The following is a 25,728-nucleotide window of genomic DNA, read 5'->3' as shown; positions in this document are numbered from 1 at the left end:
GCACGGGCTGTATGAGAGTTTGTAAAGGGCTGCATTCAAAATTGGTATGAGAGTTTGTAAAGGGCTGCATTCAAAATTTTGTCCTCTGTTCACCCGCCGGGGATAATAATAAACAGCGGTCAGATACCTGTGCTTCTTAGCGCTATACAAAAGAAAAAATTGGGTTTTGTTAGAGGCCTGGTACGAGCACATGCGTTACATTAGGGGGGAGGCCCCTGCATCACGGGCGGGCATTTGTTTATCCAGGACACAGACAGTTACGCCCATTGCTTCTTTCAGCCCTGCCACCGGTAGCAGCTGCAGGTGTTGCGAGTGTGAACGAAGCGCAATTGTGTCCCATTGCACCTCCCATGTTCCAGGTTTCAGTTGAAAAGTCAGGTGTGTCGCCACCAGTCAGTGGTGTGGTAGGTAATGAAAAGTTTGGTTTAGGAGCGTGTGGGAGGGTACCAGCGCGAGCACCACTGATAACATTTTGCCCATTACACCCGCCCTCCCTGTCCCTGCGACAGGCACAGGCCCTACCATCAGCACCCCCATCCCTCCGCTTGCCTCACCTCAGCCCCTTTAGGAGCGGAACAGCCTGTGACGGTTGCCCCCTTATTATCGGGCAGGTCATCCTTAGCCTGGCATATACCCCAGGACATCAGAGAGCAAATATGGGCCAGGAAGAATATTGACATATTCAGCCTTTTAGCAATAGAAATTGCCGGCCCCAATGTCACGCTATGTACTGAAGAGAACAATAAGAGGCACTGGAAGTATCATCCGGAAGAGAACATCGCCAACTGGGATAAGGCGTTTGATATAATGTCAGTTTTGGTGATGGAAAAGAACCCTGAGCACGGACCAGGTTTGGTCAAATGCAGGGAATCAATTGTAGAAGAAGCTAGGCAGTACGGTTCTACTGGGTGGATCGACTATGACAGGAAGCATTGGTGTAATGATAGAGCTTCAGCTTACAGTGCACAAGGGTTTAAGTTCTAGGAAGCTGTCAAAATTCAAATTTAAGTGGAACATGTTGGTCTAGAATGGTGGAAAGTCGCAATATCCCGCTAATACATTGCTATGTTCAATGCTCGTCCCCTGTAGTTTAAGCCGGTCTCGGTGGCACAGGCAGTAAATGTTGTGACTTGTTCTTGAAAGATTGGGGGTTCGATGCCAAGCCTCTCAACATAAAAATTCGAAAGTGTGGTTAGAAGCAGTTGTGCAAAGCAATAGTTAGGTGTAATTGTTGTCCAGGGGGTGCATTTAGCGTTCCTTTGGCAGCATCGTCAGTGGGCGCATAGGAGGTTGTCACTTCAGTCTCAAGGGTAATCCAATTTTGCGAGGCAGGAGGCTATGCCTTTGTATGCCGACCACATGGAGAGGGTTCAATTACGTACAGTGGGTATTTCAAGTCGGTTCAATTGGTATTCCCTGGCCTCAGCGCCAATTGTATTGTCATGCAAACTGTGACCAGGTGCGGATGGCTTCAGATACAAGGGCGCCATGGGGGCAAACGGCTGCCAAGCGATGCCAAGCCTCGCTAGGTTATCATTCTCCCGGGTCCATCTCATTCAAGCGATGCAAAAGAGGTTGGGGGGGTGTACACTGGGATTAGATGAGGATGCAAGCCGGTAGGGATGCTCAGTGAGCGCTTGCGAATGCGACCTGTATGTGATCTACAGGTCGCAGATTTGAAACCCAGCAAGTCCAAGGCCACCTTTCACCCTTCCTGAGGTGATGAACAATTACCCCCTTCATTTGGGGGAGGTTTAATCAAGGCCTCACGCCGCTTGTTTTCACTTCCGTGCACTATTCTTCAATGGAAGCAGCACACGTTTAGAGGGGTTTGGCTTCATGCAGACAATGCTTGATTGTTATGCAATCTTTACCTTCCAGTTCGTGAGAAATTTTTGCCCTGCTGTTTCCCCATCTTCCTTATGGCTGCTGCAGTCCGAGTTGCCCAAATGGTTAGCTTAGTTTCTTTGTTTGGCTACAGTATGCATGGACCCATTAAAATAGAGGGTGGGGCGTTGTGCTTTCGCCCAGCCATCTATAATTGTGTACATGGGGTTAAATTGAGCCTGTTTCGTCCATGCGGTCTCAACGGTGCAGGCCGGGTCATTCGGCTGCTAGGCAGTATGTTTAAGTGCCGATAGGTCTCGGGTACATTGTGTTATCTCAGGGAAACTTGCCCGCTTTGGAACACGACGACGGGAACAACGCAGGTGCGATACCCGGGTCCGCGCTTAAAAACCTCTGGGGAACAAACACGTTTTTCAATAAACTATCATAAAATATCAGTGATGTATGATGAGGAAGGTAAATAAAGACCACGTGGTGAGGAATCTGCATATTTAATTGGGCCGCAAGCGGGCGAGCCTTGCGAGTTACTCGCTAAGGCATCGCCGTGATAATAAGATGGAAGTGCTTGTTTTTAAGGTCCCACTGCTCGGGATCCATAGGGTCCCATCTGGGGCTGATTTCATGCGGTGCCAAGAGGAGAGGTTTACGGGTTTACTCCCGTTTTTGTTCTCTGTGTGACACGTTTGCACTAGGTGTGTTACTTTCTACGTGCATGGCCAAGCCTACTATCTGCAGGCTAAAGAGGGTATTTATATGGATGGTTGGCCGATTGTCTTGTGTGTTTTTTCTAGAATAACTTTTTAAGGGAAATAATCGTGCAGGTTAGCACAGCTCAAGGGAGGTTTACGTTCGCGGAAAAGGCATGGCCAAGCCTACTATTTAAAGGGTAAAAAGGGTATTTATAGGGAGGCGATGAGCAATTGTCTTATATGAACAATTGTCTTATGTGTTTTTCTAGAATAAGTTGAAGTGAAATAATCGTTTTTAGCTAATCACAGCTCAAGGGAGTTTACTCCTATATTCATGCGGACACAGGGCAGCAGGAATGTCCCAAAACAGCACAATGCAAGGGGCAATACAAAGTATTCAAAGTGGAGTAGGCGTAATTTACCTGCCCAATCGTCCGGTTGAACCCATGCAGTGCAGTCCGGAATTAGGGTGTTTTTTCCACAGAACGTGGGGTGTTTCCGAGCATGTTTTTGGGTAGGGTCGTTGAGACACAGCATTTAGTATAGGTTGGTTGTAACAGGTGACTCGCCAGGCTTTTCTACATAGGCATAGTATGGCACCTCTGGCCATAAGAACCTGGTGTTAGTGGTCGTGGGGATGGGTGCTTTCTCCTCGCTGTTGCGAGCTTGTCCCAAGTTTATTGTTTGGGGAAACTGAATTGCATATTAACTGTGGTAATAACAGCATGTGATTATGCATTGTTATAGGGAACAGAGATAATTGTGATGTCAAGGACCACCTTGGTCTGGCCCCAGGAGTATGGCCAGGAATGCGGCATAAGGAGACCAACAGGTTGGTAAGCAGTGGGACACTCCCACAAGTTACATGCTATGGTAAGACTTGATTGGGGGCTTACCTTCCCTGAATAATTGGAAATTTTGGCTTGTGTGCAAGTAGGGTCTGCCCATTAACACGGCACTCGGGGACCTTGAAAGCTGTGGCACTGGGTAAGCCTGTGGGTCCCCACAAAGATACATGGCTATGGTAAGACTTAGATGGGGGCAGGCATGCGTTGATAAAACATACAAGGGCCTTGAAAGCTGTGGTACTGGGTAAGCCTGTGGTTTCTCGTGGTTTCCAGTGCCAGGCAGAAACCTGTGCAGTTCCCTCTGGGACCACTGCAAAAAGTTTAAGTCTACAGGATTTAGCAGTAAACCCAATTGGTAGCAGTCCGCACCACCCAGATTTACCTGGTAGTCGTGGCTGGGCAGTCAGACTTCTCTCAGGACCAGTTAGGCAGTATATAGAGTATACAAGATAGGGCAATTTACACAGTAGAACAAGCGGACACTGATCAGAGCTTGGGTGTATAGATATATAATTATTTAAAAACACATCTATGAAAAACACACTGGCACTAATATGGCAAACAATTTCAATCACAAGCACTATAAGTATATATCAACCCCTCAATAATATTTTGACAACTCTAGGTTCAAAGACACTACTTATTTGCAGACAGAGGTGAGTGCTTAACCTGCATGCATGCGTTGATGAAACATACAAAGACCTTGAAAGCTGTGGTATTGGGTAAGCCTGTGGTTTCCCACAAGATACATGGCTATGGTAAGACCTCGTAAAGGGGGCAAGCTGGTACACTGCCACAAGGTACTTGCAAACGGTAAGACCGGATGACGGCGCAGGGGCACTGAGATTTAAACGACTGAGGTGTGCGTTTGAGGGTCTGGACCAACAGACTGGTACACAGTGTCAGGGGCGGTTGGGTCACATTGCCCTTCAAGGGTGACACTGTCTTGGGCCACCGGGGACCAGTGTCTAGTCCTGGGCCACCGGCAAGTGTTACAGGGCACCTATCAGGCCAGCACGGATCTCCAGAGGCAACTGATGTGAAATCAGGTTAAAGGGTGGGCCCAGTATGGCCCCAGTCAGAGCCCCCTCCACCCCTAGTATGGGGGGGTGCACAACAAAGTGATCTTTGGACTCAAAATGAGAGCATGTGCAACCCGCAGGGAACTAGGCACTTCGGTGGCCTAGCCTGTTCTCCAAGTGTCACCTAGAGGGAAGGATGGTACAACTGTAGGATACAGCAGTCTCGGGACTGGTTGACATGGAAGTTGGGATGAATTAGATGAAAGGTTAAGGCATGAGTAAAGGTGGTTGGGCAGAGTTAGGGCAAAAGGAGCAAAGGTATGGGGGCATTGTGGGGCATTGTGGGCAGCGAAAGCCACCCCCAAAGCGTGGCGGAGTATCGGGACGGTCCTAGCCAATGAGGAACGTTCACGCTGCAGCTTCGGCGGCAGCAGCTCAGGTTGGCCGGCCTCGAGCCAAATCCTTCGACGGGCACTGACTTCCCTTAGGGCTCTAGGCCAGCAACCTCCTTATCAGTGCCCCTAAGTGTCCTACTGGTAGTAACCGGTGTTCTCCTCGTAGTAACCAGAAGCGTTGTCAGCTTGTGCCAGTGGCATATATGGGACAGTTACAAAAGTTGTCTGTGGTTATTTCAGCATGTGTGTGTGTTATACTGGCTACAAGAGGTGGGGGTGTCCAATGGGGATCTCCCCGCTAAGAGGCTGACCGGCCCCCGTAGGGGGCGCTAGAGGGACAGCCTACATAGCGGGCTGTCCCCTCTGGCCACCCCCTTCCGGGGGTTGGTCTACCCTCTACTCTTCCTCCTTCTAGGCGGAAGAGGCGTCCCCAGGGACCGGGCTTCCGGTCGGGTTTCTCGCTGGTGACGCTTATAAGGGCGGGAGCTGCGGACAATCAGTCTTTTAGCCCAGCAGCTCCCGCCGTGTGATGATATCCACCCACCCACACCAGATATGAGTAAAAGTCAGGGTGCAATATGATAAAAGGTCAGAGGACATGGGAGTTTGGCATAAAGCGGTGCAGATCTTCTTAAAGTAAAGAAAATGGTTGGTAGGATCAGGGTGAGGCGTTCGTATCACCCAAGTATTCAGGTAGAAATCATGATAATATGTAGTGATAAGATAATTGTGTTGTGTGAATTGTTCCTAATTTTCTTCTTTTTGTTACAGGCGGAGTATCAGGACGGTCCTAGCCAATGAGGGACGTTCACGCTGCAGCTTTGGCGGCAGCGGCTCAGGTTGGCCGGGCTCGAGCCAAATCCTTCGACGGGCACTGACTTCCCTTAGGGCTCTAGGCCAGCAACCTCCTTATCAGTGCCCCTAAGTGTCCTACTGGTAGTAACCGGTGTTCTCCTGGTAGTAACCAGAAGTGTTGTCAGCTTGTGCCAGTGGCATATATGGGACAGTGTCCTACTGGTAGTAACCAGTGTTCTCCTGGTAGTAACCAGAAGCGTTGTCAGCTTGTGCCATGGCATATATGGGACAGTGTCCGACTGGGATTAACCAGTATGCTCCTGGTAGTAACTGACTGTATGTAAGATGTGGCTGGGACGTCCCAAGTTTATTGTTTGCTCCAAATAAACCTGTGACCTTCTATATTCCAAAGAACCTTACAAAAGTTGTCTGTGGTTATTTCAGCATGTGTGTGTGTTATACTGGCTACAAGAGGTGGGGGTGTCCAATGGGGATCTCCCCGCTAAGCGCACTGGCTGGCTGCCTTGCCTCCTTCATCTGGGCTCTCGAGCTGCGTCAAACCCGATCAGCGCACTGGTTGGCTGCCCTGCCTCCTCCATCTGGGCTCTTGAGCTGCTTCGGACCAGATCAGCGCACTGGCTGGCTGCCTTGCCTCCTCCATCTGGGCTTTTGAGTTGCATTGGACCCAATCAGCCTACTGGCTGGCTGCCTTGCCTCCTCCATCTGGGCTCTTGAGTTGCGTGCGTCCCAGCGCTCTGTGCGTCCGGAAGCGCACCTCCAGCCTGGCTCCAGACCTATTGGTGTGTCATTTGCCGGCTTCCTATGACTGTGAGTACCCTGCCAGCTCCTGTGACTCTCCGCCTTGCCTGCACAGGGCCCACCAGCTGCTCATCTGCCTGCGCTCTGTTTCGGCCGGCTCTTCTCGGGCCTTTACGGCCCTAGCCTGACCAGCGCACTAGCCTGGGCCGCCTGGCCTCCTCGTCCGGCGCTCCTATGCCGCAGGTGTTCCCACGCCTCATATCTCCAGGGACATACCTCCATCTCAGCTCCGTACCTGACTGTGCTGCTCCTACCCGCATATCGCGTCGGGGTGCACCCAGCCAGCTCCACACTTGACCGAGCAGCTCCTGCCTGCATCCCACTTCTGAGTGTACCCAGCCAGCTCCTACGACTCTCCGCCTTGCCTTGACTTTCGAGCCCCTGCAGCTCCTTGCCTGAACGACGCATAAGCCCAGTCCGTCTGGCCCCCTCGTCTTGAGATTTCACACTGCTGGAGCTTCTGCCTTCCATTCCTCCTCGGGCCCACCTCCGCCCCACTCTGATCCCGATTGTGTGGCTTTTTCTCTCCACCAGCAACGGTTTGGCACCCTGCCTGCCTTGCCACCTTGTACCTCCTTTGCCCGGTACCGTAGAACATCGAGCCCTCTGCTCCCAAGAGCGCACTATCTGGCCCTTTATCAGAGTGATCCTCTCCTGACCCTTCCTTCTACGGCCCCTCAACTGGTGCACCGTGCTTTGGACCTTTTTCTCTGCTTGTGTTATGCACCTAATCCCACCTCTGCCTTCAACTGGTGACTGCTTGCACCCCGCTTGTCCCTACCATCCTCTGCCTACTTCACTCATCGCCCTGGACTATTGGGCCCTCTGCTCCAAACGCTATCCAACTGACTTTGCAACTGTACCTACACCTTCTGCTATCACTTTCTACAGCTCCACGACTGCAGCACTGCACCCTGTTCTTCACTGTAGACTTCGCAGCAAACCCATTACTGCTTCCAGTTAAGTTGGGACCTGCCTATAAGTTCGAGTTCCTCCCCAGTGAAGCTGTCTTCTGGAGCTCCCCTATCTCCTCCTCCTCCTGCCCACCTGCGGTGCTACACTTCGAAGCTCATCAGACTCCTCCCCTCGCACAGCCTCCATCTGCGGACTGGCATCTCAGCCTCCTACGTCCTCGGCTATCTCTCCTACTGAAGCCTCCTGCTAAGCCCCACTCTCCTGCTCATCCTCACGGCCCGCACTGGTACCTCCCGAGTTAGCTCCTAACCCCTACTCTCTCCCCCTCCTCTGCAGTGGTCTCTGCCTCTGTGTCCTCACTGGGCCTACTCTTCACCTGCTCCACTTGCGGTTAGCTCTGTTCCCACTCCACCCCAGTATTATCCTCTGACTCGCAACAGTATAACCTGCACGTCCTTTTCCTCCTACCACATCGGACCACCCCCTCCCACCTGCCTCTCCTGTTCTACCCCTCCCCACTGAAACCATTAATTGCACTGAAGCATCGTACATCGGCCTGAGCTACGACCCATTTCCGCTGTGCCCTTCTCCTACTCCCACAAACTCCCCCCCCCTATCTCAGCCGAATCCATTAGGGTCCTCCTGCCAAACCGGTTTCACTCTGACCCCTGCTTTATGCCCCCACTCTTCTATGCCTCCAACTGCTCCTTTAGGTATGTGAGATCCCAACTTTTATTCCCCTCCACCCTCTCTTCCTCTGCCTTCTCATCCCACTCCCCATTCCAATACTAGACCCCTCTTATCCCTCTACCTCATCATCATGGCCATCTCCTCAATCCACCCCCGCTTCCCCTCCCACCCCCATTCAATTCAACACCCTTCTACTCTAACTCCCCGCCCCAACCTCATCTACCCCCCTGTCGTCGCGTCTTCCAACATCATCAACATCGCCCTCTGGAACACAAGATCCCTCTGTAACAAGACTGCCGCTATACTGGACCTGTTTCTTCGACTAAATCATAATTTCTCATGTATTACGGAAACCTGGATCCCCCCTTTAACTCTACTGTACCTGCCTCTCTCACTTCCTCCTCCTCCTCCTCCTCTTTTACTCATGACCCTCGCCCCTCTGGCCGCGGTGGCGGCCTCGGTCTTCTGCATCACCCCAAATGTCTGTCTTCCCCCTGTCCTACTCCTCTCCCTGTCTTCCCTTCTTTTGAATACTCGTACAAAACTTTCACTTTCCCCCACGCTATTTCCTTTCTAATTATTTACCGCCCTCCCGGCCCTCTCACCTCCTTCTATGATGACTTTGACCACCTCCTCTCCCGTATCTCACATACCCCTACACCCCTAACTGTTCTCAGCGACTTTTATCTCCATCTATCCACCTCCCACCAATCCTCCCCCCTTTTTTCTATACTCGATTCCTATCTTCTTACTCCCCTTCCTACCTCACCTACTCGCTCCTCTGGCTCCACTCTTGATCTTATCTTCATCTCCTGCCTCACCCCCTCCCAGGTCTCTACCCTCCCCACCTACCTCTCCGGCCGCGTCCTACTCTCCTCCTCCCTCACTCCCCCTGTCTCTCCCCTTCCTCCCCCCCTCATCGTCTATCTCGTTCTCCCGATGAGACCTCTGCAATTTCAACCCCTCTCACTTCTATGAAACCTGCTCCTCCTCCCTCCCCCCTCTTTCTCACTTTTCTTCTCTCTCTGCTAATGATGCTCTATCTACTCTATACTCTTCTCTCTCCTCCAGTCTTGACCAACTCCCAACTCTACCATCTCTCCCCCTTCCGCTCCTCTCGCAAGCACCCCCTCTCCCCCAACTCTGGCTTTCCTCTCACCTTCTGTCAATGCGCCGCTTTCCCCAACACTTTGAAAGACGCTGGCTTAAACATGGCTCACCAGTCAACCAAGCCTCCCATTTCTCTTACCAGTCCCTTTACGACTCCTGTATTAACTCTGTCAAACGTTCCTACTTCTCTAACCTTCTCCACTCTCAAGCTTCTCATCCTAGACGAATCTTCCAAACACTAACTCGTCTTCTCTCCCCTCCCACCCCTGATCACTCTACTGCCTCTCCTCTCTCTCCCTCCGACTTCGCTGACTTCTTCTCCTCTAAAATTCTCACCCAACGCCAAAACATTCTACTCTCCCCCTCTTACTCTCCTCCCTCTCCATCTCACTCCACCCCTTCCTCCTTCATGTCTAACATCTCCCCTGTCTCTAACGCTGATATTTCCCTCCTCTTATCCAAAACACACCCTACAGCTGCCACCTCTGATCCTCTACCCACTCCTCTAATTTCCAAAATCTACCCTCTTCTCATACCTTATCTCACCTCTTTCTTCAACATTTGTCTCATCACCGCTACCTTTCCTACAGCCTTCAAACACGCTTCTATCATCCCCATCCTGAAAAAACCTCAGCTAACCCACTCTTGGCTTCCAACTTTCACCCCATCTCTCTTTTGCCTTTCCTCTCTAAGCTCCTAGAACGACTAGTCTACTCCCAAATCTCTGCTTTTGTCTCCAACCTCCTCCCCCCCTACTCAATCTGGTTTTCGCCCTAAGCATTCCACCGAAACTGCTCTTACCTCCATTCTAAATTCCTTTCTTACAGCTCACTATTCCAAACACTCTTCTATTCCCATTCTCCTCGACCTTTCTGCCGCCTTTGACACCATCAACCACCCCTTAACTCCTTGACACTCTATCCTCATTTGGTCTCAAAAGGGTCTGTTCTCAACTGATTTTCCTCCTACCTTTCCAATCGCTCTTTCACTGTCTCCTGGGGCAGCCGTTCCTCCCCTATTCACTCCCTCGACTTTGGTGTTCCCCAAGGCTCCGTACTTGGCCCCATTCTTTTCTCACTTTACACCTCATTTCTTGCCCCAATCATATTTTCCTTCGGTATCTCTCATCACTTTTACGCTGATGATACCCAGCTCTTCCTTTCCTTTTCTTCCTTCACTACCCGACATTCACCTCAAACTCTCTTCCTGTCTCACGGCTATCAAAACTTGGATGGCATCCCACTTTCTTACCTTAAACTCGGACAAAACTGAATTTCTATTCCTTCCCGCTAACACTCTTCCTCACGCTTACCCCCTCCTTCTATTCTTTTTCCTCCTACTCAACTACCCATCTCTGCCTCTGCCCGCAATCTCGGCCTACACTTTGCCTCTAACCTCTCCTTTACTCACCATATCTCTCTTACCTCCCACGCCTGGCGTTACCATCTTTATAATGTTCGTAAAATCTGTTCCTCCCTCTCCTTCCATGCCACCAAACTCTTAATTTCCTCCCTTATCTTCTCCCGTCTCTTCTACTGTTCAGCCCTCCTCTTCGGCCTCTCAGCCACTCATCTTGCTCCCCTCAAAACCCTCTACCACTCTGCTATCCGCACTCTCTGCTCATGATTCCATCTCCTCCTCGCTCTCCTCACTCGCCTGGCTTACCTTTCACTCTCAACTTAAATTCAACTTCCTCTGTCTTGTCTTTAAATCTCTTCACGATCTTGCCCCTCCTTACTTTTCCTCCCTCCTCTCTTTCTACTCTCCCCCTTCCCCTCCGTTCTGCTGACCTCTTCCTTCTCTCTGTCCCACCCCCTCCTTGTGCTTCTTCTCACTTCCAATCCTATCAGCTCCTTGCCCCTCTACACTGGAACTCCTTACCTCTCCCTATCCACTCCATCTCCTCATTCTCTTCCTTCCGCTCCTCCTTAAAATCCCACCTTCTACAATCCCCCTCCTAACAGCCCTTCTCTACCTTCTCCCCTCGTCCTCCCCTTCCCTGGTTTCTACCTAATCAACTCAGCAAATTGTTCTGCATACTGTTCTTGTTTATTTGACTCATGAATTGTATTCTACTACTTCTAATGTATTCTTGTTGTTTCATGTAAAGCGCTTTGGCGTAAAGCGCTATATAAAAGTTAATAAATACAAATACAAATACAGTGACACACCCGAGAACAAGGTATTCATAGAACTGTGTGAAGCCTGGCTGGAGGCTTTAAAGGAAAGCCTGACTGGGGGTTGAGACCCAAACTTAGGTAAAAGGAAGAACCTAAGAGGTCTTGTGAACTGTGGCAAGTGTGACCCCGATGGAGGGATGCCAGGAGAAAGCTAGGTGAAGGGAAACTCTGCTTTCTGATGAGATTGTGAAGAGGCCCAGGAGTGTGCTGTGCTCAAAAGCCCTGCCTTGTCCCCTGCTAAAAACATGGGGAAGGGAGACCCCAGCCATACCATCCTGACTTATCATTTGGTGAACACTACTTTCTTTTCTTGAAAACATTGTCCAACACTATTTTGTAACTTAGTTGTAAGGATTGTCAATAGTTTTCTTTTTTTAGTATAGGCCCTTTTTATTTGACAAGACGCACTAGAACTGCCTTATTATTATTTGACGGTCGTAGCTTGCTCCCATCTTAGATTTAGGTTTAGATTAGTCGTTTTTCTCACCCATTATACAGTTTAAAAAACACCCTTGAACTGTGATCACTTGTGTCTGTCTTTACTGTTGCCACCATGAGTTCCTTAGAGCACACATTTTGGCTTCTCCAGCACGAGGATGCAGTTCAGAACAAACAACTGGGCCTTCTGCGAAAAAGTGTCTATCAAGTGTCCTTGGAAATATTATTCGTAGAATACCATGGAGTTCAAAATAATTAAAGTTTGCTTCTCTTTCAGGCTTACACAATTGAAACGGGATATCCTTCCCCAACCTTCATACTTCCAGATTCACTTTGCTTTACCCAGATTCACCCAGATTGCAAGCAATCCATACCGATGATGTGGATGTAGCCAAACAAAAGAAGATTTTGAGAAAAGATCTACGGCTCTTGAAAAATTCAGAGCTGGCAAACAAGGAGCTGCTGTGCAAAAGGAGACAACGATACAAGAACTGGCTTAGGTTGCAAAAAGCTAGGCTCTTCCAAAGAGATGCTGAGACAATGCTAAAGGATCTTAGTAACATAAATAGCAGGAACTTATGGCAACTGCTAAACGATAGAGGGCATTCTACAGACCCATGTCTCCCAAATCGAATACCGGAAGAAATATGGGTCCAACACTTCAAAACGCTGTTCGAAGTCGTAAATAACAAACAAACAAATGTGGAAGGGGAAATGAAAGCATCCCATAGCTAGAATATGGAGTTCCACAGAGAGGAGATTGAACTGCTTATCAAAAAAGCAAGCCGATCACGTGCACCAGGCCCAGACGCCATCTCCAATGCAGTCTTAAAAGCAGCTCCGGAACAGTGGGCCGAGCTTTGTGAAATTCTATTTAAAAGGATGAGAATTGGTAAAGTACCAGAATCTTGGAAAGCTCCGATAGCGGTGCCTATATTTATGAAAGGGGATCGTTTACTACCAACGAATTATAAGCATATCCTGCGCCTCGATGTCTTGGCAAAAATCTTTGTGATGCTTCTACAAAAACGCTTGAATAAATGGATCGAGAAGACAAAGATTTTTGACAGCAGATAGGCTGGATTTGTTGAAGTGGGGTGCAGCCTAAATTTACTATTACTCAGCTTATTAAAAAACGAGCAGTCCACAAGAAACAAACAATTTATTTGGCTAGCATTGATCTACAACAAGCTTTCCATAGTATAGATCGGGGTCTACTAAGGAAGAAACTGGAAGCTAGAGGTTGCCCAAAAGATCTATTGGCTGCCATTAAAGATCTGTAGTCTGTCATGTTCCCTAGGGCCAAAAGGGCACAAAAAAATGAAAAGCATTTAAGGAAATAAAAAAAAAATTGTAAGCACACAAACATATGCAGCCTCCAAAACACACACACACGCACAGACGCACGCACACACACACACACACACACACACACACACACACACACACACACTTGGAATAGTCACTTTAAAGCCCCAAAAAGTATTGACAATGCCATCCATGCACAACAAGGAATGAGGGGTAAAATTACAAGCTTCAGTGAAATGAAAATTAGTCTGCAAAACACACAACAGCCACAGCCTCCGATACACACACGCCTATTTGCACCGTAAAGTTGGAGGGACAAAAATGAAATGAAAAATATACCACAAAATTAAAAATATTCTTGAAACCGCAAAAGATCTAGTACACCAACACGCAGTCGGCCCATCATCCATCTGCCCTAGGGTGAGCGTGACAATACAAAATTAAAAATGTACAGCAAAATTAAAAAACATTTTGCAAAACACACAATAAGATGTGCAGCCCTCAATATAAACACCCAGCCAAACTTAAAATATACAATTTTTAAGGAATACATATATTTGATACAGAACCTAAGATAGAAAATGAAATGGAAATCCTTGGGCAATTAAAAGTATTCAGAAAAACACATAAAAATCAACCACAGAAAAATACTGGGTGAAGTTGAAAATATTCTGTGAAACGCAAAAACACATTTACAGCATTCATTACACACACAATTGAAGTGGAGGGACAAAATGAAATACAAAACATTCCTACTGCATGATATCGTTCCAAGAAATGCACAAGATGATATGCTGCAACCAATACGAGGTAGGGCCACGTATGCGAGCAGTATGGTCAGATGCATAAAACACCCTCTTAAAGGATATATTCCACAAACCACACTAGAACATATGCAAACCGCATTGCATTAGGGCTTGCATATGTTTTAGTGTGAAATCAAAAATATTCTGTGAAAAACGTACAATGATCTGCCACAACCAAAGCAAATCTCACATACAGATTAAATGGGCCTCATTACGAGCTTGGTGTTAAGTGGAAAAAGGGGCAGCAACAGAATAAACACTGCTTTTTCCACTCTGCCGAATCAGGACTTCCAGGAAATGGGCGCTAAATCCACCGGTGGAGTTAATGCCGGCGGACTTACGCCAGCACAAATTACCCATGCTGTACATTGAGGTGTAGATGCATGAAGAGCACCGTAGACCATGTGTTGGAGAAAGGTTTAGGAGACGCCATGCAAGGCGAGTGTCCATTCCCCAGGTCAGGCCATCACCCTGGACATTAACAAATGGCCAGCTCATAACTCTCTACTGGCTCAACAGGGAGCCATTGCTGAGCTACTCTCCCTGATCCAGGATGACATCCAGAGCAGGATCAATATTGGAACAGCCTCATAACCACTGCTCACGCTTGTGTTGGTGCTGCCTTTCCCAGCATGCTGCATGGCACCCGCAATCAGCGGTCACCTGTAGCTTTACATGTTCAAGATAAAAACCACACTATTGCACAATGCATGCACTCCATCAATGTGGGCTACTCCTCAACATGCTGGCGGGACTGTGGGCAGACTGGGGATCTGATTCACATGTGGTGGGCCTGCCCGATAGTGGAGACATACTGGAAGGGAATTATGAGTCATATTAAAGACATGACTGGGGCGGAACTACCTCTTGATCCAGCGGTGGTCCTGTTGGGAGAAACAGTGGGGGGAATTTATGCTGCCACGGATGTATGGCCAAAACAAATAAAGAATAATTCTTCCAAAAGAGCATGAGTAATTTGTTCGTTCCGGTTCGCCCAGAGCTGAGTGCAGCCAGAATTAACTTCGCTCAGGCCTGGAAAAACAACCAAGGGCCGGTGGTAACCATGTGGTGGGTGAGACTTTGGAGAGTGATGGCCATGGAAAAGGTGACGGCATTGGCATACGGATCCTACCAAAAATACCTAACTACCTGGATGCCATTCCATGAGTTTATGGTGGATAAGGAACAAATGTATATCAAACCTAATATACTTTGCAAAAAGTCCCTATTCTCTGAAACTAATTTATGATTGTGGATGCAGGCTCAGCCTGTAAGTGCAACGGACTGTACCAACAGAAGATGTACTAACTCCGTCTTATACTGATAAGTTAAAGAAGAGAAAAGGGAGGGAAGTGGGTGGAGGGGAGTTATAAAGTTAAAACCAAGAGCCTACTTGCAACCGAGAGGAGAGTCGAAAGAAAACTGCAAAAGCTAAAATGCGAACTGTATAATGTAAACATTTATGATTGGCTCTTAAATAAAGTTTTGGGAAAAAACCACACTATTGTGCAGAGGAGATTTGTTGTACTTGAACAAGTTACCCTCCCCAAACGGGGCGGCAATTTATTGCAACTTCTACAGCAGCAAGAAATCTATTGGCTATAGGCCCTTGCCTCTCTATACCCCAAAGGCATGAACATGGAGTTTGATTTATTTTAGAGCTTGTCGGACTTCAAGGATCCCAATAGTTCTTCACAACACTGCTTCAGAGGCTTGTCATAGGGCGAACAATAGTTATATAACCTCTATGAAGGGTGAGGAGACCTCGGAGAGATATAGAGACCCATGGCATGTTATTTATATTGAGGCAGAAGGGATTGTGCCTGCTACTTTTATTGACCTCTTATGTAAAGTAGAGATCACCCAGTGAGACCTCTGGTAATGGGTGATGGGTGCTCCAACTGCTTGCAGTAGACGCACCCAACACCTATACTACAAGGGTCCTAGTTCTAAAATACTACTGATGCAGTTCAGTCTTGGATTATAATTGAGGATTGGTGAGTAGCAATATAAGTGTATGGACTGACACGCTCTGAAGAGTAATGAAGCCTGTCAATGCAGAAGAGTGCTGATATGGGAGCATCACTTGAGAGGTTAACATAACGTTTTACATACTGTGAAGGCATCATGAAGCAAGACAGACAACCGATTCAAAGTTCAAACAAAAATGTTTATTAACTCAAATGTCAGGATGGTTGAAGGTCTAACTTGCTCTATCCTAAAATAGGCTGTCCCTACCTAGAGAAACTAAGGAAACTGAATCAGAAAGTTCAACTTAAAAGTCTGTCTGTGTCCAAAACAAATACTTGCCCTCACAACTAAAGTTAAACAATGTGTTGGGATGTCAGCAATAAAAGAAATAGTGTTTCAAACAAAGTTCTCAGCTTCTTCCAACTCCTGGCTTACTTATCCGCTCCCCTGCCCAAGTTCAAAATAGTTCCACAAAAGTCTTGGGATTCCCTTTGCTAAATTCAAAGCAGTTCCATAAAACCTTGGGGTTCCCTTCCCCAAGTGCAAGACAGTTCCACAAAATCTTGGGGTACCCTTCCCCAAGTGCAAGACAGTTCCACTTGTACTTATGCTCACTCTTTCAATATTCAAAAGCAGCTCCAAGCCTTCTTTATACTACTTCTTGTTTCTTAACTGTTCAATCAGATTTCTTTTTCCTATTTCACTTCAGCAACCTCTTTGGCTTTCACAGTTGGGGTTCCCTGATCTGGGCACAGTTGTCAGACCACACAGTCCACCCATTACAGATTGCGCAACCAGGAACCCTAGGCTTTCTAGCCCACACAAGTTCTTCTGCATTTGTACCTGTGTAATGGTTCACTCTCACTTGGCTCCTGTTTGTCAGCCTGCAGGCGTTGCCACAATATGTTCTGTTCTTTGCCAGTCTTTTGGCCTTGTAACAATGTATTTTCATATATAGTTCCCTTGGTGGTGGTTTGTTTGTTTTACCACCTTACTTTCATGCTCTCTCGCAATCTTCCATACTTGTTTTCTTTAAATCTTCATGTGATTCGTGTTTTACTTTCAACAGGCAATATTTGAATTTCACACACACTTGCCATCAAGACACATCTTTGCCAAAAGCCCCCCTTTAGTTCAGAATTCAATTGTTGTGACTTTCACTCTTGCATATTATATTGTCCTTGTATTTACCCTCTCAACCCATAACTCTGGATTAACTTCAGTGGTTATAAGCTTTTTCATTCATTCTGCATTTCATTCGGCTTTCTCCCACAGCCCCAGGAGCGCCTTGGTTCAAGTGCTCTTCCCATGACACTCACTAGTCCCTGGCGTCTACTCCGGGTGGCTGTGTTTTTGCTTTTGACTCCGCTGACAGTCGACGTGTTTTGCTTCCAGACGTGAGCCCCGCTGGCCTTTCACTTTCATCTTGGGTCTCGCTGGCAGCTCTGCTCTCGCTTCAGTCGCTGTCAGTCACCTCTCTTCTTCTGTGTCTGCAGCTCCGGCTCTGCACCTCCGTCAATTGAGGCTTCCCCACCTGCAGACTTCTCGTGGCCCGCCTGGCACTTGGCTCCACAGCTTCCTGGGGTAGTCTGCCGGTATCCTGGCTCTCCTGCAGGACCCACCATGGGTGCCTTTTTGCAAACAGGTTTCCCTGCCGGTCCGTTTGCTGCTGGTTTCCTCCCCTCTAATACACCCACAGCCGCTTGACAGGTTGCAGTTGAGTCTCAAATTACAATTGCCTGATTGCAATTAGAGGAGTAGTTGAGACATGTCTGACCTTTACAATACTTTGCAGGCCTCTTCCTTATCTCAGTACTAGAGTGGCGAAATGGAGTACTAGTGTTCACTACTCCTAGTCGCTTCTTCATCGTCCCAGTACCATAGAGGGTTGAATGGGGGGAAATGATGGAAAATGATTTATATTAGCCCATGAAGGCTGAGGGAGGGTGAGGTTAATTTTCAGAAGGGAAAGGGGGATGCATGTCTTGCCTGTGGATTCCTCTCCCCAAACCAAGGGACCCTCCACCGAGGTGATCCTCTCTCACTTCTCCACCCCCAGAGTCAGAATCCAAAAGCAATGGCCTTTCCATGGCTACCTGAGAAGAGGATCCAAGCGGAGTAGGTGTGAGGATACCCTCCGATTTCTCACAATACACATCCAACATGGCATCCATGTGGGCACAGCACATAAGAGGGATGTATGCTAGTTCCTGTAACACACTTCCGTGATATCACGGCAAGGGAGCGCAATACAGCATAAACGAAGGAGGATGCAGGTTCACACGCGTTGCTTCGAGAGAAGGGATCTGAACGATTACAGGCAGGTGAGCCTCAAGTTGTTAAGAGATATACACTTGCACATGTTATGAGGCCCCAGGGAGGGGGGGATAACTAATTGACCTGGGAATGAGGCAGTCAATACAGTGAACGCAATTTATTTTTAACAAAGGTTGCAATTTATTTTGATGGCTTGGGAAGTTATACCTACATGGATTTAACCATGATGGTGAGAGCTTGTTTTGTCAGCCTTTGAAGGGATCACATTACCTGGTATTCACAAGCAGCAATTGTTTGGTGAGTGGTATTTGGGTCAGGTGGTTAGTGTAGAATGAGGAGATCTTACATGAGGGAAGTGACAGAAATATACTTGATTGTATTTTTAGGAGAGATCTGGTTGCAGTGAACAGTCCAACTTGGGCTTACTGTTGGATGTTAACAGTGGTAACCTTCCATTGAGAGAGGTCATTTACAGAGATGAAATCATGATTGCCCATGGTTCAGTATTTTACAGTATTAAAGAAATTGTCATAATGTCAAATGAATTTCTATTGTTTCTAGGAATCTGGGTAAGGCGTAATTCCCCTGAAGAGGGGACGGATTGCCAAAACGTATTAGGTCAAGACATCTGTACCCTTACTTTAGGCGTCCGTTATGCGTTAGAACGTTTGTTTCTAATAACGACAAATTAAGCATTATTCCAGTATTGTTAAATGTGAGCACAACTAAGATCTTGAGGTGTGCTCAGTTCGACTAGGTGTTAAATAGGGGTGAGGGTTAACAACCTTGGTATTTGAACAGTTTACTTTATTTATTGACTGGCTTATTTATGTGCAGGTAAATGTACACATTTTCTGGTAAGTGTTTTTGAACATCACTGTAACTGTATTCTTTTTGAGAGCAAAAACTGTCTTTTATTTTCTTCTTTTATGATACATTCTACCATAAGTACAATTGCTATTAGGTATTTTGTGGACCAATATATCAGTGTGTGGTTGTGTTCTGGATAGGTTTATATATTGCACAATGGATCCTAGCCACTGTTTTGTTGTCGGGGACGGGGGGCAGTTCCACAGAGCTGGGGAGAAGGTAACTAAAGAGAAAGGAGGTGAGAACCGACTACGTGTTAAGGATTTCAATCAGGCGACACACATCTTGGTCTCGGCCTAGTATGTAGCGCACAACTGAGATGCTTTTCTCCTTATTTTATGCAGATTCGATTTGAGATGGTACACAACTCGTATCACACCCCCTTTTCAAATACCCTGGGACACAGTGGACCATGACCCAGGCTGGTTGGTAAAATGCAATATTTATTTATTTATTTATTTTAAATTCTAAATAAATCATACCATTTTTAATATGGGGCAGCAATCACCAATGGGGTGATAATTGCAATGAGAATGTAAGCAATGCACTTGGTTTAACCTTCTAGTGGAACATATACAAGACACCAGGGAATAGGAGCACTTTTTGATTTACGAAAGATAGCACCTGAGTTAGGATTTCCCCCTGCAATGTTCCCTCAACCCACAAATACTCAATTCTGAATGGATAGAAAGACACAGCAAGTAACCAGGAATAAGAGGCAGGAAACGGAATCAGAATCCGACCTTACCTCACCAAATAAGAGTGGAAACGGATTTTAAACCCCTTGCAATGTTATTAAATGGCTCTTGGAAATGGACAAATAAATAATTAATGTGCGGTTAAAACTCTAAGGTAAATGCAATTTCTCACTAAAGCAACAATGCATAGACACTAACAATCACAAGCAATGGATTACCAAGAGCATACAATTTGAAAAACGAGTGGAAAGTTTAAAACGGATTGCAGCCAAATGAATTGTGTAAAAGTTGCATTTCCTTTCAGTATCACAGGGATATTACAGAAGTGAAAGAATGGGGGTAGCTGGTGAATTGAGAGAGATTTGGAAGATAGAGTGAGGTTCATTTTTAGGGAAATATAGCAGTGAAAAAGAGAAAATCGGTTTTAAAAGTGCAAGGCAACTTTTACTTAATCTAGATTTAATGGCTAAGAAAAGCGGAACACCACCCATGAATATAAAAGTTACGCTGCAGTTGTAACCCTTCACGCAGTGTACCCCTTTTCTTTAGGGAAAATTAATTTATTTAAACACAATATCGCTAATGACTTATGGTCTATGCAAGACAGAAATGAAGAGAAAAGTGGCGCTAACGCTGGGAGATCAAGGGCAAGAACACAGAGAATTCTGACAGTTTAAATAAGTTACCAGGATAAGGATAGGATGGCTTAGACATTGGGATAAGGACAAATGCAAGACAAAGTAGACTATCAATTTCTATGGGGTAGGGATTATACTTACAGTCCACTTTTAGCTTGGGGAGTTTTGGACCATCAATGGTTCTGGTCACTACACGGCAGCGCGCCTGGCAAAGGACAGCTGGGCAAATGACAGCTGGGCAAGGTCGGGTCACCGGATGGTAATTCTGGTCACTGGATGTCGCAGGTACCTCTGGATGCAGTTAGTGGGCAGCAATTAGTGGTTCAGGATGCAAAAGGTACCATAGCGTTCCCCTTTTTAATGGGAGATTAGTGGGTTGATTCTGGATCAATGGCCTTGCTGGGAATAGGATCAGCAATGCTTGGGTTTTGCAGTGGGCCCTGGAGTAAGGTCAGCAATGCTTTGGCTTTGTAGTTGGGATCTGGACTCAACAGGATGAATGGAACAGGAACGCCGGTGCAGGAAAATCAGGAAGAGTGTCTGTCTAGAGTCTTGTCAGGGACTCTTATTTATAATGCATAGTGACATCATCAAAGTATATGGCTGGACAGGCTTAGCTAAGCACACCTTTAACCCACGGGATTGGTCAGGGGTGCTAGCCTGCGCCTCGCTCTCAACTGGTTGGATTTCAAAGCAGGAGGGCAGATTTATGATGTGAGTTTACAATGTTCAAAAACCTCCCACAGTTATTTTAGCCAAAAAACGATTTTGCCACAAACGGTACATTTATACAGTTGAAATCTCTTAGAAAATCATATACACATGTTACATATTTTGTGTAGAGCATAGCACTCCAACTCAGCAATCTGTGAGACATTGTTTCGCCTTCTAATACTTTTTGGTAATTTTGAGTATGAACGATTCGGCCTAAAATTCCATAACTTTATACACATGTGTGGATTATCATGAGGGATGTAAGTATAAAAATTTGCATTGGCATCATGGATACTTTCCTTGTAATCCCTGATTCTTTGCCATTTCTATACCCAAGGGGTCTGTGAATTCTACCATGTCTTAAATGAAAGCTCATAAAATCACTTTTAAACTGCAAAATGTTTACATTTTTCCAAAGTCGTGCTGCAGAGATAAAAGTCTTTACATTTTTATTCATAAATAGTCTTTGGAAGCAAATGGCAGTCCTTTGTCTGTCGCTGGACCATTTTTTTCTTCAGCGGCCACCAACTGTCATTTCCTCCAGAGCAAGGTGGTTTTTTTTCCATCTGGATTGAAGGTTTATTGCCCCTTCCCCACTTCACACTTCCTTGTCCTGGAAATTCCATTGTCAGTGGGTTCAGCCTAGACTAGATTCTGTCCAATCTAATAATTATCAATGGGGTGTTAGTATCTGCTGAGAGAGGCCCTCCTGTTGGTAGCACCCCCCCCAAGCAGAAACCAATTTTTCTTTTGGAACTTGCAAAATCCAGCCAATATAGCTTAACAGTTTTACTTTCTTATATTTTGGTCCTGAATTAAACAAGCCAGTTGAATAAAATAACCCATGTGTGTATTTTCCCCAGCAACAAACCCCTTCACATTGCTAGATAATGCTAGATAATGGCAGGCTTTCATTCAACAGTTTACTTTTAAAACAGGCCTTTCTCTCCTTGAGTTTGCAAAGCCCATTTTACATGTGTGGTGAAAAGCTGGCATTTCTTTTTAAATTCGGTTTTGCATCGCCCTCTGGATTCCCACACTGTTTTGCAGCTATAGTTATTTTCTTGTATGCAGGAGGTTTGTTTGAAGCGCAAATGCATTGAAATTGACATGGCCCAGATAGCAGGAGTTTCTTCGGAACTACTGATCTTTGATACTTTGTGAAGAAAATGAACGCGTTTTCCCGTGCGGGTAAAAGTGGAGTTCCTTGTGGATTTTTCTCAGAGTTGGTTTGACAGGGCCTGTCATTCAGAAATCATGCCTGGTTTTGCTGAAGCACAATGAGATATACTGGGCATGGCAGGGCCTTATTAATCACAGTGGTTTAAGGAAGAACAGATAGCGTCCAAGCAGCATTTTTTAAAGGTGAAAAGTTTTCCTTTTTAATGGGGATTTTGGGCTTGCAGCAAGGCAACGCTGCTTTTTCACTTTATTCCATTTGTATATGTCAGAACACACTGGCACGCTCTCTCAGTGTGTCCCCTTGTTCCATCCTGCCCGCTGTCACACATCGGGGTCTGAGTGACCCGCGCACCTCTTCATCACGCCAGGTGAAACAAACCACCAAGGTAACTACCAAAGTTGTGACGCTTCGCCACAATATCCGACATTTCTCAGCCCCTTACTTCTCTCGGTGGCGGTTACCCTGGAGATTGGGCTCAACAACATCAAAGGTATCGACAACCTAACCTTTGCCTACAACTCCCAGGAAACCTACTTTTTGCGTGCAGTTCCGACTATTCTGAACGTGAGCTCTGACAGGCTTACGGCGCTCCGCCTCCTGAGTATATTAGGCACTGCAGCGGTAAGGACGCAGCTTCTGATTAAAGTTGCAACCGGCATCCAAAGTTTCGTCTTCTGTGCCTTCCAGCCTTCCCGTATACCAATTCCTGTTTCTCCAATTACGGACTGCCTTGAGACTTCTCAAAAACTTTTGACTTCCTGTGTACCGGACCCTTGCCTGCTCTACGGTTTACTTATTTCCTGATTCTGTACTGTTTTCTGACTACCTGTGTACCGGACTTCTGCCTGTCCTACGGATTGCTTTCTTCCTGATTCTGTACCGTCATTAGCCCGCTTGTGTATCGAATATCGCTGCTTGTTAACTGGATTGCATTCCTTCTGTCCTGATTTACCTATCAACTGGTTTTCCTCACCTTCCCAGCTGACTCCAAGTACTGGGTACTGTTCCTTCTCCAATTCCAGTGTTCTTTTGTGGATTTCGACTCCATTCCGAGGTTTTGGATTTGCTCCCTCAAGTGCAGGCAAGGACGCTTTGCTGATTATACACAAACACTGTTTTTCTGAAAGTGCACATAGGGACGCCTTGCTAAGAAGTGTGCACCTACCCGTATCTAGTGCGCCCCTCGTGCCGCCCGGGTATAGCTTCCCTACTAACCTTCCTGTTTATTGTTTTGTACCTCCGTTGTTCTAGTTTAGGTTATTTCAATTCCTTCTGGTAAGACTTCCTTCACTTTATTTATTGATTCCTATCTGAATCTATTAATTCTTACCCGAATCCTCAAAATAAGAAGTTAATCTCTTTTCTGTACTTATAGGGGAAATTCCATCTCTGTTCCTTTTCGATGATAAGGGGAGTGGGTGACCCAGGTACTTTCTGCTTTTGAGAGGCTTTTCTATTTTGATGATCTTTGCTTTTTCCAAATACTTACCAATTGTCTTTTTCTTTTAGCTGGGTCCGTGGCGGTGTGTTCTCTCCACTCTTTTGGGTGATCAGTCTCTCAGTCTGTAATTTAGTGCAGCTGAGGGTCATATCATCAAAAAGAGCTTATTCCCTCAACAGAGAGGAGGCTCAGGTGGAGGCTCCATCTCAAGCTCTTCAATCAACATCCAGTACTTCCTTCCTGGTCGCTTGCCCGAACCACTCGCCGGCCGGTGAGTAACACTCAATGTATGCTTGGCAAGACGGTGCAGCCATCTTTTTGTTGCTGCAAAACACAGTTGTAAGGCCATGGTGCTCCCCGGAGCCAGCGCAACCATTTTGCTGTTTCTGCGCAAATGCAGCTTGGTTTTGGTGAAATTCTGTTCAGTGGGTTAATGTAGCCCACATACGCCTCCCTTTTGCACCGTATTGTTCGCAACACGGACAGAAAAAAGGATGCACAACTTAATTATGGATACATCAATCCAAGCTTTTATGCCATTTCACAAATCAAAATTTAATTCTATTTGAATTCAAATACATTAACTTTCAAAACTCATAGACATTCTGTGACTACAACACGATCTAAAACACAAATGGTGATAAGGGGTTAGTAGAAAGTGCCCAAATACAGGATCATCAACAAGTACATAATAAACTCAAAAACATTTATCAATCCTATTTGACACATTAGACAACAGAGGTGTCTCCATTTCTGTGAATTCACATATAACTAGCACTTTTTTACATGGTTCTCATACACTTATTTGATAAATAAGTGGTTCTGTACACAATAGTGGGACTACCTATTTAGTGTCATTCACTTTGTTAAATCACAATAAGGATATTGACCCAGTCAACTTAGTCACATACTAATATCGTTGACAGTGTTTTGGCCCTTCTTTAAGAGATATGGGCATCCAACCCTGTTCTTCAAAAGCAGTGGGCCTTCATCAGGGCGTATATGGTTTCAATAAAGGTATTACTCCACAAACCCCTTTAATGTTATAGGAATTCCAGTAAATTTAAAAATCGAAACAACAAATAACAATAGTGAGGCTAGGACTAGGGGCACAATTTATTGTGGCTTATAGTAACTGTCCATGTCTATAACTTTAAATGGTGGCTTTATTGGTACATGGGCTAAGGAACAATGACCTTCAATTGGATTAAATCTAATGTTGAGCTTCACATCAAGAATTTCAAATGCTCACACACCTGCAAAGATAAACAGCAGGTTTATTTAGTATTTTAAAGTGTCATTATTGTGACTGCTAATTTTATTCAACAAACATGTCTAACATTGCTGTATCATACCTCAGTTGTGAGTATGGCAGGGTCATCTTGTTGAATTGATAGATGGTGGAGCAGGTGGATTATTCCAGGCTCACATCTGTAAATACAGATCAAAGTACATTATTTCTCTAGCATCTCAGTAAAAGCATTTGTTTCTAATTGTTTCAAAGTGGCTGGATAGCCACCTCATTTGTGCTTAGTTTCGTACCGGAGTGAAACAAGGCCACATCTATGGGTTACATGTCCCGGCATTAAAGCCCCTGCATAGCTCAGGCGATCTGATTACACCTACTAGGGAAAAGAGCTTAACTGAGTGTGTATTCATCTGCTCGCGCCGATGTGAAACTGACGAGCAGCAGCTCGATTGCGAACAGCGTCGACTGCTTGTAAGCATGGTTATTAAGTTGTGTGTCAACACCCTTGGCTTCTCGTGATGATGCGAGACGCGCTGCGAGTCGCCATCTTAGAAAGGGGTTTTGTACAGAAAAAACGCTTGTAAGACAGCCTGTATTCCTATTTATACTTATATTGTATTGTTGTGGCATCTATTGTCCAAAATTGCGTGCAGATAAACTTTAGCCGCAGAGTTATATGAATGAAGAGTCAATATGCCGAAGAGTGGCTACAAAATACATAAGAGTAGCCACTAACATATGGTATGGTAGTGTATTGTGAAGCCTAGGGGTTGCTTCACTTTGTGTTCAGGAATGTTCTTAAAACAAGACAGCCTAGATTCCAT

This window comes from Ambystoma mexicanum, chromosome 5p (genome assembly GCF_040938575.1).
Source record: "Ambystoma mexicanum isolate Mex_15411 chromosome 5p, UKY_AmexF1_1, whole genome shotgun sequence".
Classification (NCBI taxonomy): domain Eukaryota; kingdom Metazoa; phylum Chordata; class Amphibia; order Caudata; family Ambystomatidae; genus Ambystoma; species Ambystoma mexicanum.
Note: the sequence above shows the minus strand (reverse complement) of the source record.